Source organism: Ursus arctos, unplaced genomic scaffold (genome assembly GCF_023065955.2).
Source record: "Ursus arctos isolate Adak ecotype North America unplaced genomic scaffold, UrsArc2.0 scaffold_27, whole genome shotgun sequence".
In the NCBI taxonomy this organism is placed as follows: domain Eukaryota; kingdom Metazoa; phylum Chordata; class Mammalia; order Carnivora; family Ursidae; genus Ursus; species Ursus arctos.
In genome coordinates, this window is record NW_026622952.1 from 27160451 (window position 1) to 27178112 (window position 17662).

General features: G+C 47.6%; 1 long non-coding RNA gene across 1 annotated transcript in view; it reads right to left on the reverse strand.

Annotated features, from left to right (window-relative positions):
* LOC130541897 (uncharacterized) overlaps positions 1 to 16386 on the reverse strand; it is a 173456-nt gene extending 157070 nt beyond the window's left edge. The window contains exon 1 of the long non-coding RNA XR_008955991.1: positions 16281 to 16386. This is a non-coding gene — a long non-coding RNA (uncharacterized LOC130541897). The remainder of the gene's footprint in view (positions 1 to 16280) is intronic.
* Positions 16387 to 17662: the final 1276 nt, after the last annotated feature.

Consider the following 17662-nt stretch of genomic DNA (forward strand, 5'->3'; position numbering starts at 1 on the left):
CAGATCTGCCTGTAATTTCTGAAGACCTTCAGAGATACCTGCTATCTCACAGAAACTCTTTCAGCTCTTCATTCTTAGAAGGAAATGTTTACTGAGTAAACTTATAATTTAAATAGACTTTATTCTTTCTAATGATTGATTCCCCCCATTTCCCTACCAAGCTTCAGTATAAATAAATAGTGTCCATATTAGCCCATAAGTAACATTAAAGAACACTGAGTCTCAAATCCCATAATACATGAAAAGGATCATTCACCACAATCAAGTGAGATTATTTTGGGTTGCAAGGACGGTTCAATATCCTCGAATCAATCAGTGTGACACAACACACTAATAAAATAAAGGATAAAAATAATAAGACCACCTCAATAGATACAGGGGGAAAAAAAAACATTTGACAAAATTCAACATCTGTTTGTGATTTTAAAAAAACTCAAAAAAGATGGTTTAGAGAAAACACACCTGAATGTAATAAAGGCCAAATATGAAAAACCCAGAGCCAACATCATCCTCAATAGTGAAAGAATGAAAGCTTTTCCTCTAAGATCAGGAACAACACAAGGATTCCCATTTTCACTACTTCTATTCAACAGCACTAGAAATTTCAGCCACAGTAATCAGACAAGAAATAAAAGGCATCCAAATTGGTAAGGAAAAGTTAAACTACCACCATTTGCAGATGACATAATACTATATTTAGAAAGCCATAAACATTATACCAAAAACTATTAGAAGTAATAAATGATGGTGTACCGTATGGTGACTAACATATCATAATTTAAAAAAAAAAGAATGAATTCAGTAAAGTTGCAGGATACAAAATTAATGTACAGAAATCTGTTGAGGGGGAATGGGATAGGCCAGTGATGGGTAGTAAGGAGGGCACATATTGCATGGTGCACTGGGTGTTATACACAGCTAATGAATCATCGAGCCTTACATCGGAAACCGGGGATGTACTGTATGGTGACTAACATAATATAATAAAAAATCATTATTTAAAAAAAAAATCTGTTGAGTGTCTACACACTAATAATGAAGTAGCAGAAAGAGAAATTAACAATCTCCTTTACAACTGCACCCAACAAATAAATAAATAAATAAATAACCAACCAACCTAGGAAAAAACTTAACCAAGGAGGTAAAAGACCTGTACTTTGAAAGCTATAAAACACTGACAGAAACTGAAGACCACATATGGGGAAACCATGCTCATGGATTGGAAAAACCAATATTGTTAAAATGTCCATACTACCCAAAGCAATCTACAGAATCAATGCAGTCCCTATTAAAATACCAAAAGCATGGGGCAACTGAGTGGCTCAGTCAGTTAAGCAACTGCCTTCAGCTTGGGTCATGAGCCCAGAGTCCTGGGGTCGAGCCCCACATCGGTCTCTTCTCAGCGAGGAGCCTGCTTCTCCCTCTCCCTCTGCCTGCCACTCTGCCTACTTGTGCTCGCTCTCTCTCTCTCTCAAAAATAAAATCTTTAAAAAATAAAATACCAAAAGCATTTTTCACAGAACTAGAACGAATAATACTTTTTCTAAGCTACTTTATTTCCTTGTTTATTGCTGTCATTGACCCCTCTATTTCTCCTCAACCATTAGCCCTCTCCTTCATTCAGTTTCTTTCTTGTTCAGCTTTGATAGCACAGTCTTTTTAGAAAAAAACACACTTAATCTGTATTAGTTCCTTATGGCTGCTGTAACAAATTACACAAACCTGACGGCTTAAAACAACACAAATTATTCTATAGTTTCAGAAGTCTGAAGTCCAAAATGGATCTGGGCTAAAATCAAAGTGTCAGTAAATCTGCATCGTTTCTGGAGACTCCAGGAGAGAATTCATTTCCTTGCCTTTTCCACCTTCAAGAGGCTGCCTGCATTCCTTGGGTTGTGATCCTTTCCACCTTCAAAGCCAGCAGTGGTTGGTTTAGTCCTTTAATGTTGCATTACTCGGACATATTTCCATTGTTACAACTCCTTCTTTGACTGTCCCACTACCCTTTCTCATTCATAAGGACCCTTGTGATTACACTGGGCCCACCCAGATAATCCAGATAGAACCAATAATACTAAACTTTGTATGGAACCACAAAAGACCACAAGTACCCAAAACAAGGCTGAGAAGGAAAAACAAAAAGAAAACAATCCCATATTTCAAGAAATACTACAAAGCTGTAGTTATCAAGACAGTATGGTACTGGCACGAAAATAGTCACACAGATCAATGGAACAGAACAGAGAACCCAGAAATAGACCCATGCTTACATGGTCAAGTGATTTACAACAAAGGTGGCAAGAATACACAATGGGGAAAAGACAGCATCTTCAATGTGGTACTGGGAAAACTGGACAGATCCATAAAGATGAATGAAACTGGACTACTTTCTGACATGAAACACAAACTCAAAATGATTAAAGACCTAAATGTGAGACCTGAAACCATAACGCTCCTGGAAGAGAGCACAGGCAGTAATTTCTTTGACATCAACTATAGAAATATTTTTCTAAATAAATATCCTTTGGCATGGGAAACAAAAGCAAAATTCAACTACTGTGACGATACCAAAATAAAAAGTGCTTGCACAGCAAAGGAAACCAGTAATGAAAAAGTAACCTACTGAATAGAAGATATTTACAAATGATATATCCAATAAGGGGTTAATATTTAAAATATATAAAGAACTACAACTCAACACCCAATAATCCTCCTCCTCCTCCTCCTCCTCCAATTAAAAAATCGGCAGAGAATCTAAAAGGATATTCTTCCAAAGAAGACCTGCAGATGGCCAACAGACACATGAAAAGATACTCAACATCACCAATCATCAGGGAAATGCAAATCAAAACCACAATGAGAAATACTCTCATACCTGTCAGAATGGCTAGGATAAAAAATACAGGAAACAACAGGTGTTGGTGAGGATGTGGAGAAAGGGGAGCCCTCTTACACTGTTGGTGGGAATGCAAACTGGTGCAGCCACTCTGGAAAACAGTACGGAGGTTCCACAAATTAAAAATAGAACTACTCTATGATTCAGTAATTCCATTACTTGGTATTTACTCAAAGAAAACAAAAACTATAATTCAAAAAGATATACAACCCCTCGATTTATAGCAGCATTATTTACAATAGCCAAGATACAGAAGTAACCCAAGTATCCATCAATAGATGAATGGATAAAGAAGGTGTAATACACACACACGTACACGACTATACGCAATGGGATATTATTCAGCGAATAAAAAGGATGAAATCTTGCCATTTGCGACAACATGGATAGTATTATGCTAAGTGAAATAAGTCAGAGAAAGACAAATATCATATAATTTTACAAATAAGAGGAGTCTAAAAAAACAAAGAATCAAACAAAAAGGAGAATCATCCCATAAATACAGAGAAGAAAGAGTGGTTGTGGGAGGGCAGGTGGTGTGGGGCATGGGCAAAATGGGTAGAGGGGAGTGGGACGTACAGACTTCCAGGTATGGAATGAATGTCAGGGGATGAAAGGCACAGCACAGGAAGACAGTCAGTGATACTGTAGGAGCGTTGTATGCACAGCAAAACTTTGTCCCATTGCTATGTTCTACCCCTGAAGCCAGTGTAACACTGTGTGTCAACTATCCTCAAATTAAAAAAAGAACACTGAGCCTTCCTAACATGCCCTAATGTTACTACTGCTCCCAAGAGGCATTGGTCAAGTCCATGCACTGAGACACAGGGGAGCGACACAGCACAGGGGATCACTGTCCTCCCTCCCCGGGTATCACAGGTGGACAGTGACACCATTACTCCCGGCTTATGTCCCACACTGTAAAGTCTTCCAACCTTTCAGGGCCACTGTTTGCATGTTTGCAAGACAGAGATGATAATACCTGACCCAAATAAGCTTGTAATCCGTGTTCTTCTAAGGTGGGGGTTCAGGACAAAACAATCATAGGACAGTGACCATGGCTTTTGCCACGTTTCTTTTTTTTTTTTTTTTTTTAGATTTATTTACTTACGTTTTAGAGAAGTGAAGGTTTCACAGCTCACCCGTAGCAGAGCTGGGATGTTACTCTGAGTAGCTAATTGCCAAAGCCTATTCTTTTTTTTTTAATAGTAATTTTTTATTATATTAGTCACCATACAGTATATCCTTAGTTTCTAATGTAGTGTTCCATGATTCATTATTTGCTTATAACACCCAGTGCACCATGCAATACGTGCCCTCCTTAATACCCATCACTGGCCTATCCCAATCCCCCACTCCCCTCCCCTCTGAAGCCCTCAGTTTGTTTCCCAGAGTCCACAGTCTTTCATGGTTCATTCCCCCTTCTGTTTACCCCCCTTCATTCTCCCCTTCCTTCTCCTACTGATCTTCCTATTTCTTATGTTCCATAAATGAGTGAAACCGTATAATTGTCTTTCTCTGCTTGACTTATTTCACTTAGCATTATCTCCTCCAGTCCCGTCCATGTTGATGCAAATGTTGGGTGTTCATCCTTTCTGATGGCTAAGTAATATTCCATTGTATAAATTTTTGCCACGTTTCTAAAAATCATCTTGAGAAACAAGATAAGCAGGAGTCTACTTAGACAGACAGAGGAATATAACATTCAAGAGGAAGACTGTCCTGAGAAATCCAAGAGGCAGCCCGTCTGCAGGAGGACCAACAGTGGGGTGACTCTGGGCTGCTCGGGCAAGGGGACCTGGACAGCCTGTACCCCACTCCCCAGAGGCTTCGTCACAAGAGGACACCAAACTCCACATCTGCCTGATCCCAGCAGGGTCCGCTGCCAGAGGCTGGGTGGCTCTTTGTGGATCCCACGCCTCCTGGCCATCTTTGGCAGCCTGCCACTTACACATTTCAGGGGGGTCCAGACCCCCTTATGGTGCATCCACCGTGTTTAGCGCTGAATGAATGGGCCCAAGGCGTGAAAGCAGGAAGATGGGCAGGAGGCACTGCTCTGAGCTCCCACCTGTGGCCTCAGCCCCTATTCCTGGACGACCAAGTCAGACGCACCCCAGACAGATGCTAACCAGGCCCCGTGCGTACCTGAGGTCTCTGCTCCACCTGTCTGCACAGCACACACCCACTCTTAAGTGCTGTGTAGGGCCAGCTGTTCAGTTCCACTATGTCCATGGCTCCCACCAGACTACAAGCCTCTGGAAGGCAAGGACTGCCTCCCCCTCTCTTTTCGGACCGCAGCGCAGGACTGACACAGACAAACCCGGTCACAAAGGAGAACCAGTGAGTCAGGTGCACCAAGAAAACCTAATAAGCTTGAGAATGTCAGATGAAGCAGAATTCTCAACTTACCATCAGGATTAGGAAAGAGGCAGAAAACCCAGAGAACTGCTTATGTTTCTCAAACCTTACAGTTCATTTATTAAATGTCTCCACAGAGAAAGCAAGAAGGACCCGGAGGGAGGACCCTGAGCTGGCAAGTTCAAGAACAGGACAGGGGAGAGACGCCCCTGAACAGTGATTAGAAACAGTCAGGAGCTTGTATCGCGTCAGACATTTATGTCACAAAGTATCGGAGGTGGCAAGACCACGCAGGAAACAGATCTTTCCAGGGAGGGGTGGTCGTGGCATCCACTCCGTTAATGGCCCATCTGCCAGCAGATGCTCGAGGGGACCCAACTTCCAGGCTCCAGCAGCTTGGGCAGCTCACCTTCTCCATCAAAATAGCGCAGCACAAGTCCAACAGTTCAGAATAGGTCTATTTTAGGACTGGACATTTTTCAGACACTAAATTTAGGCTGCTTGAATTCTTCTTAAGAAACTATCCCATTAAACCTTTTGAAACAGGAAATCTACATTTCATTATAAAGTCAGAACACAGCGTTCTCTGATCGGCTGTGAAGCACAGGGGAAAGTGAGTGTTAGGGACGGCGCACTTGGCAGATACAAACGCCTGGCGGGGGTATTTTGGGAAGGTTGAGGGCGTACAACTAATGGACTCACGTTCAGAAGTCTGATCATCAAATGCTGAAAATGTGTGGCCATTAATTATTTTTAAAATCATAACTTATTAAATTTAGAAAAGTGATATTTAGTTTGCCTTTTTGTTACCTTTTATTAGTGATTCTGGCCATTCTCAAATGCTTATGGACTAAACTGTTGACTCTTTTATGAATTTCCTGATTGTTCCTTGTCCATTTTTATGCACTCATGAAAATAATCTTTATACATAAAGGATATCAACCCATTTTTAAGGATAAGAACAAGCATGCCTCCAAGCTCACCATGTCTGCCTTTAGTCTTCTGCGGGCGGGAACAGAAAAGTTTCCCAACGTTCCTTGCCTTTGCTCTCATGGCTCTTACACTTACAAACCCTGTCCTGGGCCACGATCAGTGCACACTTGCCCCATTTCCCAGTTGTGGCGAGGGTGCCACAGAATGAGCCTCACACCCATGCTGGTGCGGACGCGCTGCTCTGGAAGGACCTTGGCAGCAGTTTCAGGTTCTGAGAACATTCATGCCCACTGTGGTGAGCCAAAAACAGCCCCCAGGGGATGGCCACTCCACTGCCTGGAATCCAGCAACCTGACCTTGTTTGGAAAGGAGGTCTCTGAGGGTGTGATTCGGTTAGGAACCTGGAGATGAGCCAACACTCCAGGTCATCTGGGTGGGTCCCAGATCTAGTGACAAGAGTCCCTCAAAGAGAGAGACTAGAGATGGACAGGGGACACAGACAAGAAGTCGTGTGAAGATGGAGGCTGAGACTCAGTGATGGGGCCACAGGACCCCCAGTCAGCCCCAAGAATGGCAGCCAAAAATTTTGGTAAGCAAGTGAACACTGAACAATAGAGAAATGCTTAAATAATACTGCACACTGGGATATTATACTTCAATAAAATCAAATCAAAGAATATTTTGAAAATATAGGCACATTCTCAGAAAAGAATATAAAGTGGAAAAAAACACTATGGTTTCTATTTCAGTTTAAAAAATAAGAATAAGGTGGGAAAGAAGCACACAATACAAAAACAATGATTGTTTCTAGGTCATGGAATTATTGGTGACTTTGAAGTCATTAATTTGTGCTTCTCTATAATCTCTAAATATTTAGCCGATCCAGTGACAGGAAAAAAAGAAAATGTATGACTGTCACCCAACTAGCCTGCAATTTCTCCACCAGCTAAGGGAGAGGACAGCCATTATCATAGGAGGGAAGTTTTTAGAAGTGGAATAAATACAACAGGAGGTATTGGCAAGAAAAGATCTGGTAGCCAAATGCGTTACTGAGTTTGACAATAAGACTCTGACCTCCGGGTTCTGCCTGTTCTTGATCCCTGGGAAAACACAGCATACTTCTCAAAGAATATTCTAGATCTAAAATAGAGGGATTCTAAAGGGTTGGAACAAAAGCTCACGAGCAGAGCTGAAGGAATAGACTGTGCCCTGCCGATCATTAATAAGAGTGGTACTTAGTGACACTGTTAACTTCGTAACACTGCGGACCCTCATTCTACCCAATGCACATACGGAGACAGCTTCCCCACAACATACTGAGATATGTTGGAGGAGGATACAAGATCTTAGGTCTCTCGCCTTCCCTACAGTTTGGACTCCAGTGACTTACGGGGGAAAGACCAGGTAAGGGTCTTCTCCTTGGGGCACAGAAAGAACAGGATGCATCTGCCTGTCCGATGTTCTGCACGGCCCCTGCCACGCCGCACTCCAGGTGCCCTGCAGGTCTCTGGACAAAGCAGCGCACAACGGTGTTAAGCCAGCTGCGTCAATCAATCCTGAGCAAAGCAAGGCTGAGATGGAGAACAGATGCCCCAGGAGAGGGTCCCACAGATCCTGCTAGTGAGTTGCCATTGCAGGTGACACAGCAGGTGACAGAGGTCAAGGGAAAGAAGTGGTCTGTCTTCCCAGGCTCTGCCCCACGGAGTCCCCCCGGCTCCTCCTCTCCTGGTTGGGGGAGGGTGAGCACAGTGTGGTCTATGCCCCAGGTTCTGCCCCACGGGGTCCTCCCAGCTCCTCCCTCTCCTGGTTGGGGGAGGAGGGTGAGCACAGTGTTGTCTGTGCCCCAGGCTCTGCCCCACAGGGTCCCCCCGGCTCCTCCTCTCCTGGCTGGGGGAGGGTGAGCACAGTGACTCTGGAAGGCTCGTGTGAGAAGGCAGAGCTGCAGACAGAAAGAACCTGGGTACAGAAAGACCATTCAGGGGAACGCACTCCCTGTCCCAGAAAACTGTTCCACTTGACCGGAGCTAGAAGCCAAGCTCTGCCGTGTCACATAACCAGCGCTGCAGAGGGACTGTCACAGCAGACAGCAGGCCCCAGCAGAGGCCAGTCCTCTTCCTCCAGAGGCTGCGGTTACACCTGGGAGTGCAGTCCCTGAATGTGACGGCCACCTGCACCGTGAGGGGTTAGACCAACAGAGGGAAGGCCCAGCGCAGAACAGGGACAAACCAGGATCCCTGACGGTATTCCACCCGCCACCATTTATGACAAGAGTAACATGTCCCGTTTCAGTCATTCTATGTGGGACTGTCCATGACCCAAGGCCAATGTGTTCTGACACAAACAGAAAAAAAAAAAAAAAAAAACAGAAGACTGTGGATCCGTCCCAGCGTTCGCAGATGAACAGCGTTAGTACTCGGATCAATACTCACCCACTCAGCAAATATAGACCAAGCACCACGGACACAGCGGTACTTTAGGGGCTTGGGACACAGCAGTGACCAAATAGCCCACAACCCTCCACCCTCAGAGCTGACGTTCCAGCCAGAGGCTTCACTCTCCGGCTCTACCAGACCATACATGTGACCCCGACACGTCACCTAACCTCTCTCCCCTCATTTCCCCATCTGCAATGTGCAGATGAAAACAATCCCAATCTCCCAGGGCTGGTGTGCAAGGGAGGAACACAACGCTGTGTGTTGCACACTCAGCAGCATGCCTGCCACTGGCAAGTACTCTGTGCACGCCGGTGATCACAGGCGGAGGACAAACATCCAAAAATAAATAAGTAAATCACACAGTGCGTCAGACGGTAACCAGGGAGCTCGCGAGTGCGGGAGGCATGGCATGGACTCCCTGAAAAGTGCCATGTGGGGGCTCCATGCAGGGAGGGGTGGCTGTCATGTCCTGGGAGCACAGAGGCAGGGCCGGGAGCTGTGCAAAGGCCCGGTGCCAAGATGCGCCCCAGCCCCAGGAACAGCACAGGGAGTATCCACTGTGAGCACAGTGTGCTGGGGAGAGGGACTCAGTGAGCTAACCAGGTCGGGGGGCGGGGACCTGCTGTGCAGACCTGGGGGAAGCTGCCCTTCACTCTGAGCACTGGAGACGAGATGGGGACAAATCGGGTCTCCCATTCCGGCCTCTGTACCTCTTCTGTCTCTCCTCTGTGCTCCACACAGAGATATGGGGTGAGAATGTGGTCTCTGTAATCTCCTTTTGTCCATTAATGTGATATGAACACTTTTTTGTAGTAGGAAATACTTAACTTTCATCTTTTTAATGGATATGAATTTTTCTGGTAATGTGACTATAACACAGTGAATTTATCTAATTTATTATTCCTATTTTCCAATATTTTCCTGTAAAACAAAACCAGACTGAACATCGTTTCAATAGTTTCCTATAAATTCATGACTATTTTCTTGGGATATGTTCACAGAAGTGAGATTGCGGGGACTACTTATTCACAAAGGCAGTTTTATTTTGAATGAGTCCTGGGACTCTTAATAAAACATCGTTAGAGAAGCAGGTGGATAAATGAAGGGTGACTAAACACTGTTTGGTTGTTTTAATGAGCTATGTAGCCCCTCCTTCACGACAAAAATAAAATTGTAATCTAACTAGAGTGATAATCTAGAACATTTTACTGTAGACTCAGGAATGTTATATCCTAAAATGGCCACAACGGAAGTTCAAAAAAAAACAACATTCACCTGTTTACGAAAATTTCTAAGTTACCAATAGATTCTATGCTGTTTTTAAGAGTCAGAAAAGAGATGCTCAAAAATTTGTTCAGAAACTGTCAAATCACAAAGAATGTCAGAAAAATGGACATCATTTATAAAAAGCCAAAAGTTTCATATTCTTGCAAAATTAAAAAGGTAACCAAATCCCCTGATGTGCTTGTCATGTCCCACATCTCCAGCATCCACACACACCCCTGAGAGAAGCCGTGGGCAGAAACAGGTCAGTGAGGGGTCTCTCCTGCAGAGCATCGGGCAGGGAACTAGTTGTGGATTCACTCACTCAAGTACCTACTGAGTAATACGACCTAAAACACTCAGATAGAACAGGGGGATATCCAGATCTGCCCCCTTCACTGTCTCTCCTCAACACCACGGACAGAGCTGGGCAGCTGGCACGTGGAGGCAGGAGCACAAATAAGGATCTCCCATGGAACATTCCCTAAGAGAGGCACAAAGAACCACAGGGATGACTTGCTTCTACACGGAAGGACTGGGGAACCTGTCAAATGGGACATCACAGTTAAACGAGGTCTGAAAGGACAAACTGACGAAAGCACAGAAGAGAAACAGTGGTAAGTGTGGGCAGAAGAATGGCGTCATTCTGCTCATAGCTAAGTCAGGAAACAGCGAACAAAGCAGTGATGGGATCCGAGAGCTGAGCCTAGAACACCACGGACGGAGTCCTGGGGATGAGGAAGAGAAGCAGACGTAAGGTCAGATCTGCCAGGCTGAGTGTCTGCTCATTGCTCTCGTTCACACACTGCAACAGATAGCGAGACAGATGGAGACCCAAGAATGCATAAGGCCAGCACCCTCCCTCAAAAGCTGTCATTCTGAAAGGGGAAGAGAAGTAAAGGGTTAACCACAGGGCAATGTGAGGTTTACTCTACTAGTAGGTGCACAGGGAGAGTTACCTAGCTGACCTTACGGGGTTAGGGAAGTTATTGTAATGGTTTCTAAGCTCTTACTCGGAGGCTGAGTACTGCTCCCCGAAGTGTGGGTGGGAGATGGAAACCAGACGTGGTCTTGGGGCTGCAGACGACGGCCATGACTCCATTCACCTGGGGTCACATTCAGACCACAGAGCCACTCACCTTTGGCTAAGACAGGTTTATTGGGCATTTCTATGGAAACACATGGAAATATGAAGGGACATCAGAGCTAAGAAACCTTAGCAGTCCACAGGATGTACGACACCCAAACACTAAATGGAAGCAGATCAGGGCAGGAGGCAAAGGCACACAGACATGGCTCCTAAACCCAGAGCTCCACTCTCATCATGGAAACAACATGGAAATACTGGAAAAGGTCATCGTGCCCTTGTGTAGGGTGGACCTGCAGGGTTTGCTTTTCATGTCTTTCACAATTTATTGCAAGACACAATCGTGAAAGCACTCTGTATGTGTACAAGTGTTCCTTCTCAGGCAGCCTTAAATCCTTTCTACAAAGTCTCCCCCGAAAACATCTTGATTTAGCACCTAGGACAATATTTTCTCCACAGAAACACAAGTATGCAAAGCCCACCCCAATTATGTGATCAAGTGAGGACATTTTCGGGGTGTCATGGACTTGGTGAAAAGGAAACTCAGTCAAACTGGTGCCCAAAGAATTAGGTGAACCATCCTGGTTGTCACACTTGTTTGCTCTAATTGTCTATTTCTACCTGATGAGCATATTTGCCTCCTCTTTTGTGGTAAAGCTGGGTCAAAACTTTTTGGAAATAGGTAGCAAAATAAATACATGACTAAGAGTAGAAATAATAAATACCTCGGTTTTATGGGAATTCAGAGCATCGCCTCGCTATGTACAACATAGCAAGGCTCAAACGGGGCCCCAGTTTTACTTCGTGATCCAAAACTGGCCACGCTTACTGAGCATTTACCACACACACCACTCTAAGTGCTTTAGAGTCATCGACCCCTTTATACCTTGGGACAGTCCCGTAAAGCTAATTCGTATCCATCCCTTAATGACTAGGGAAGGTTACGGAGGTCAGATAAACCGTCAAAGGCCACTGGGCTGCCCAGCCCAGTCTGACTCCAGAGCCTGCACTCTGATCACCACCTACAGTGCCAACACGGATCCCGCTGCTCGGTGCTGAGCAAACTCAGTAGGACAGATTTCCATTTAGCACAAGAGGATCATTTCATTCTGCCCAGCTTATAATATATACTCTATGGGCCCTAAGGGAATCATTTCGATAGTTTTACTTTCGTGCAGAGTATGGTGTACATCATTTTAAAGACAATGACCAATTACATTTACAGTTACTTTTTTAAATATTTGCTGTAATTTTATGGATAGGCTAACTGAAAATGCTTATTCCTCTTTGGAATGACTTTTTTCCCCCCTGTGGATACACCAAAAAGGTATATCAAACAAAAAAAACACCTCAAGATGGACAAATCTCACACATGAGAGCTTTAATGTGGACATTCTGGGGGAAACTAAAACCCCCACATTGCACCTGGTTCTCAAGGACAGAAAACCCAATTCAAATTGGGGGAGATTTCTTGGTTTACATAACTGAAAAGCCAGCGTCATTGCTGCAGGCACGATAAGGTCTCAGGACTAGTGGTCTCCAAACACAATCGAGCCCTAAAAGTGGGCACAGGTGACCCTCCTAAGGACATCAGCAGTCACCTGGAAGAGTGAATTCACACTGCACGGGAAGTTCAACAGAAGCCTACCGAGCCGGTCTGGAGAGTTTATCTCCTTGAAGATCCACCCAGAACCACAGAGATCTCGCTCAAGGACCAGCGTGACCGGCACCCAGCAAGGAAAACCACCGGCAACCACTCGGGTAGGCACATTCTCCAAAGCGCTTGGGGGAGCTGTCGGAACAGCCAGAAGACTGGGCAGGCACCCCTCCAGGGCACAAAGTCAGGACGAGATGGGGCCCATGAGAGGCTCACTGCCAGCAGCTTTATCAGAAGCAGATGAAGCCAGAGCACAGAGTAAGGGCAGGAACAACGAAGAACGGGATTGCACGTGGGGTCCAGCTACCTTTGCCAAGGAGTCGGACGCTGACAACAACCGTGATCTGTGCCCTGGCGGGACAAGCAGGTACAGGATGTGAACTGCAATCCGCACACCCTACAAGCCCACCCTGTGGACCCAAAGCCCACGGGTCCAGCTCCCTACACAGGAGTGTTTGTCATGAGTAAACACGGAACACCCTGCACCTGCAAAATGACACATTTGAAACACTGATGATCAGCTAGGACCCTGGTCACAGGATAAACCGTGGTGGATGAAGAATGATTTTTAACTTCCTAACATGTTTTGCCTACTAACTTCCTGCATGGTAGCCTATAATTCTTTTAGAACCAACACGCTGGTGAGGCTCTAAAGAGAACTCCCATCTGTCCAACAGGATGAATCATAGTTATTTTTATTGTATCCAATGAATGACCGTGGCATATCCTTCCCAAGGGTCAATAAATGATACATTTACTTATTTTTCCCTCTAAGATCTATACTCAAGGTGTACATCCTTCAACTCCTTGGGTAACCATGAAGTTGTCCTCAAATATAGTCATAAAACAATGACAGCATTTCTTCAATTTCATCGTGTAGGCACAGGATGGAAGATACTCTGTTAAAAACAGACATAAGAAATCCCCTAACAATATTAATCGTATTAGAACCCTTTAGTTTCAGAAGTGGTTTGACTCTGGGCATCTGGAATCCAATGTGACCCAAATGTTACAAAGCAAATTTTTTGCTTTTAATATTTAATTTGGAATTCCCAATTTCAAAAATGAAGTAAACAGAAATAAGAGCAGCAATAGATTACATTAGGGCCATATTTATGTCTCCAGGAAGCAATAATGCAAAGTAACCTGAGTTCTATAAAAATAAACCCTTATTAATTCATCTAAATCACCAGCAACCTAAGCCATACAAAAATAGTGGTAAAAGAATACATGTTTATTTCTGTCTCAAGCAGGAGCACTTTGGACAACTGTACTGTAAATGCGAAGTTTCTTGGAAGGAAAGGGAATAAAGGATTAACAGAATGAAAAGTTGGCTTAGAACACTTATCTGAGAAAACATCTCCGTGGTGAGAAAACTCTCATTTTAAGCACTTCATCACTCTGGATTATTTGAGATGGTATTCCTTTCGCTCACAAAGCTTACCCTATAACCTACAATGATCCTACAGATGGGCTAGGACAGGTCACTAGAGTAAGTCACCCAAGGTTTACTGACTTCTTCACCAAGAACAGAAGATTTCAGGGGCAGAGGGGCTTACAGACACAAAGTTATCAGTGAGTGTAATCCCACCTTTATGGACCTCCTCACCCGGGACAGGACATTGCCGTGATCTAGAAAAAGGCAGTGTGCTTTAGGACAGGACTTTCTCCCCTGTTTTCGTTCATTAGGTCCCTGCTTCTCCCAGATGTGCCTGAGCAGACCGTATTCCCCACAGCCTGCTCATCGTGCTGCCAGATGTGGAGCATAAAATATCCCAATTTGTTCTCTTGCAAGCAACGAAAAAGTCCTATCATCTGAAAGGAAATGGTACACACGCTCCACAATCAGTGTCGGAGCCAAGGCTGTGAGTCACCCAGTGCCTGCACAAGACAATTTGGCTACTGGAAAATCCTGATTAATGACTTTTTTTGAACACCGGAGTAACAACCTGACCTGCCAAAAATCACAATTTTTTCATCAATTCACCATGTTTTGCCTTGATTACCTATTACCTTACCCAGAGAATATGAAGGAAGAAAAATGAGAATGGTGTTTAAGGCACATGAACCTCAGACGTCGATGTTGCTTTTCCCAAGTTGTGGGGGAAAGGGCGGGGGTGACGTCCCCGGGAGGTGCTACATGGCCTCCCCAAGCCTGTGCTGAGAGCCTGGGGATTTTCTAGTCACCAACAGAACTAATTCACCATTTGAAATAAGTACCAGGTCGGCCAGTTCCTATCGCATGCAATGCTCCCCAAGGACACACAGACAGCAAGAGCCCAGGACCCCAGGGAGAGTCCTTGCCTGAAGTCCTCCCCTCAGCTCTCCTGCCTCCGAGGTGACAGACAAAGCCGTGCGCTTTACATTCTGAGCTCCAAAGCCACGCCAGCCCTGCCGGCAGCATTACCACCACTGAGGAAGAACTCGCTACCCATCGCTTCATTTGTAATCAATACAAGACAGCCAACGCTGAGAAGTCACGAATCCCAATTCCAAGCCCCGGCCGGAATCGCCATTCATTTGGCAGAAGAGAACACAGGCGGCTGGAATCACAGCAGCTGAGAAGTGTGCAAGAGTCAAAGGAAGAGAGGCTGCCTCCAGTTTCCCATGCAAATCTCCAGCCACTGGGCATGCTCTCTCCTCTCTCCACCTGTGCCCCCCCTCACACCTCCACGTGCGCCCTCTCCACCTGTGCCCTCTCCCCTCACAGACCTCTCTGCTCTCTCCACCTGCAGACCTCTCCTGCCTCCACTTGGGCCCTATCCCTTCTCCACCTGCACCCTCTCCCCTCTCCAACTGCAGACCCCCTAGACCTCTGAGACACTCCGCCTTGTCGCCCCCTCCTGACCTCTCCTAACTCTTTCCCCAACCGTCCCCCCCCCGACCCCCAGGTTCCCTGTCCAGCTGACTCCAAGACTCTGGGCTCAGTGTGCGCAAGGTCGGCCAGGTGGGCTGGGGCACCCTCCCCAGCCTGGCCTCACCTGCTAGCGCACGCAGAGCCCGTGCCTGCCGCCCCCACCCCTGGCAGCGCAGGCTGCAATAATTACATCCTCATTATTTCTCTGCGATCGTTAGCGAGCGAGCCGAGAACAGCAACAGCCGCTGCCGGGGGAGGCTTGGTTACAAAACCCTGCGCCGGGAGCTCCGCGCTTAGCAACCACCCCGAAAAAAGCCCGGTGCTCGCGCTCCCACTTGAAGAGCCGGGCGGCGGCCACCCCCTCCCTGCGCTGCAGCCGCCGCGACCCGGCAGAAGTGGCTCCTCTGCCCTCCCTGGCTCTGCGCCCCTCGCAGGCGCAGCCCGGGCTCCTGGCCCCCACTGAACCTCCCGAATCCGGGTCAACCGCCCACCTGCGCCCCCGTCCCCTCGAGGCTGCCCCGCGGGAGCCGGACACCGCCCCCTCCTCAGCCTCCGCCAGCTCCCCCAGCTCGCCGCCCGAGCGGAGTCTGTCCCGCCTCCGCGGCGCCCGCACCGCACCCATACCCGGAGAGCCCAGGGTCCGGGGACCCCCGGCCACGACCAGCGATGCGCCCAGCCCGAGCGAAGGACGAGGCCGCCCGCGCAGCCCGGGACCCTGTGTCCAGGCTGCCCAGGGGTCCCTGCCCGCACCCCACGCGGAGCCTAACCCCGCGCGCGACCCCGGCGGTTCGCACCTTCCTCAGCGCAGACATCCTCGGGCGCTCGGAGTTCAGTAGGTGCTGGGCGACATGGCGCGTGGCCCGTCCGTCCGCCCGTCCGTCAGTCCGCGGGGCCGCTGCCGCCGCCGCGCGCTCCGACCGCGCTCGAGCCCGGCGCACGGTCGGAGCTCACCGCCCGCGCCTGCGCACTGGGCGCCCGGGGAGGCCCGGCGCACTGGGGGGGGCGGCCGGCGCGCGGCGGCATCTGGGGAGGGGCCAGGCCCGCGCCCGGGGGAGCCCAGGCCTGCGCGTCGCGCCCCCGGCCGCCCCGCCCCGCCCGCCAGCGCGCAAGCCACGCCCCGGACGCCACCTGTTGCGCGGGGCGCAGCAGGGCGCCTGAGGCAGCATGCAACATGAGGCGCTTGGAGCTCGCCTGGCAGCTCCGCGGTTCCAGCGCTACCCGCGCTAGCCGGTGCCAGAGCGGTGCGAAGTTAGCGCGCGGATCCCACACGTGCCTCAGCACCTGGGAAGCAGCAGCGCGCTCCGGATCCGGAGGGGTGACACGCGCACCAGGTAAAGTCAGCTCCATAGCCAGATGCACTCTAGCCAGAGAGGACGCAGGAGAACATGCGTGTTCCAGGCGCTGGCAAGGGACTGTCACCGCAAAGGTGTCCCGTCTGTCCATCCTGCTGCTGCGGCTGCCCTAAAACCAAGCCTCCTCCTCCTCCTCCTTCCATGGGCGCACTTTCCTACAGAGAAAACGTGCGTGGTATCCACAGGGAAGAAGGGGTGCACTATGGCGTCACTATTCTTTTTAATAGTAAACCTGCATGGAGAGGCAGTGAGCACCATCAGTGGGGTCTGGCCGCCTCCGTGCGTTTGCTCTCAGCAACACAGAGAGGACACCAACCGAGGAGGAGGAAGAATTAATTGAGTAGAAGTTGTGTTGACAACCTGAGCGATCTGGACAACTGCCGCACTGGCCATACTCTGGTAGACCGTCATTAAGTTCGTGGGAATATCCTTCCAAGACCAGACTGCGTGAGGAGGAAAGTTACCAGCCAGAGTGGTACCTGCTCCACCAGTAACCACAGGCCAGGTGTTCTTACTCTGCTCTGTCCCCTTCTGGTCGTGGGCCCCCGAGCAGGGAGGGGAGCCCCATTGTAACTCCTCCAAGTCTCCACCTGAGTTGCTGGGAAGTGTAAGGGGGATAAAAGCCCAGGAAGCTGCTAGCAAAAGTGAGGCCAGCAGGATGAAGTTTTGTTTATAGGGAAATGACAGGGTTTAGAATAGGAATCAGGTGATCAAAAATATTTCGAGTAGTCAAGCAAGTCTTCTTCAGAAATTTCAAGATTTTTTTTTTTAAGATTTTATTTGTTTTAGAGAGAGACAGTATGAACTGGGGGAGGGACAGAGAG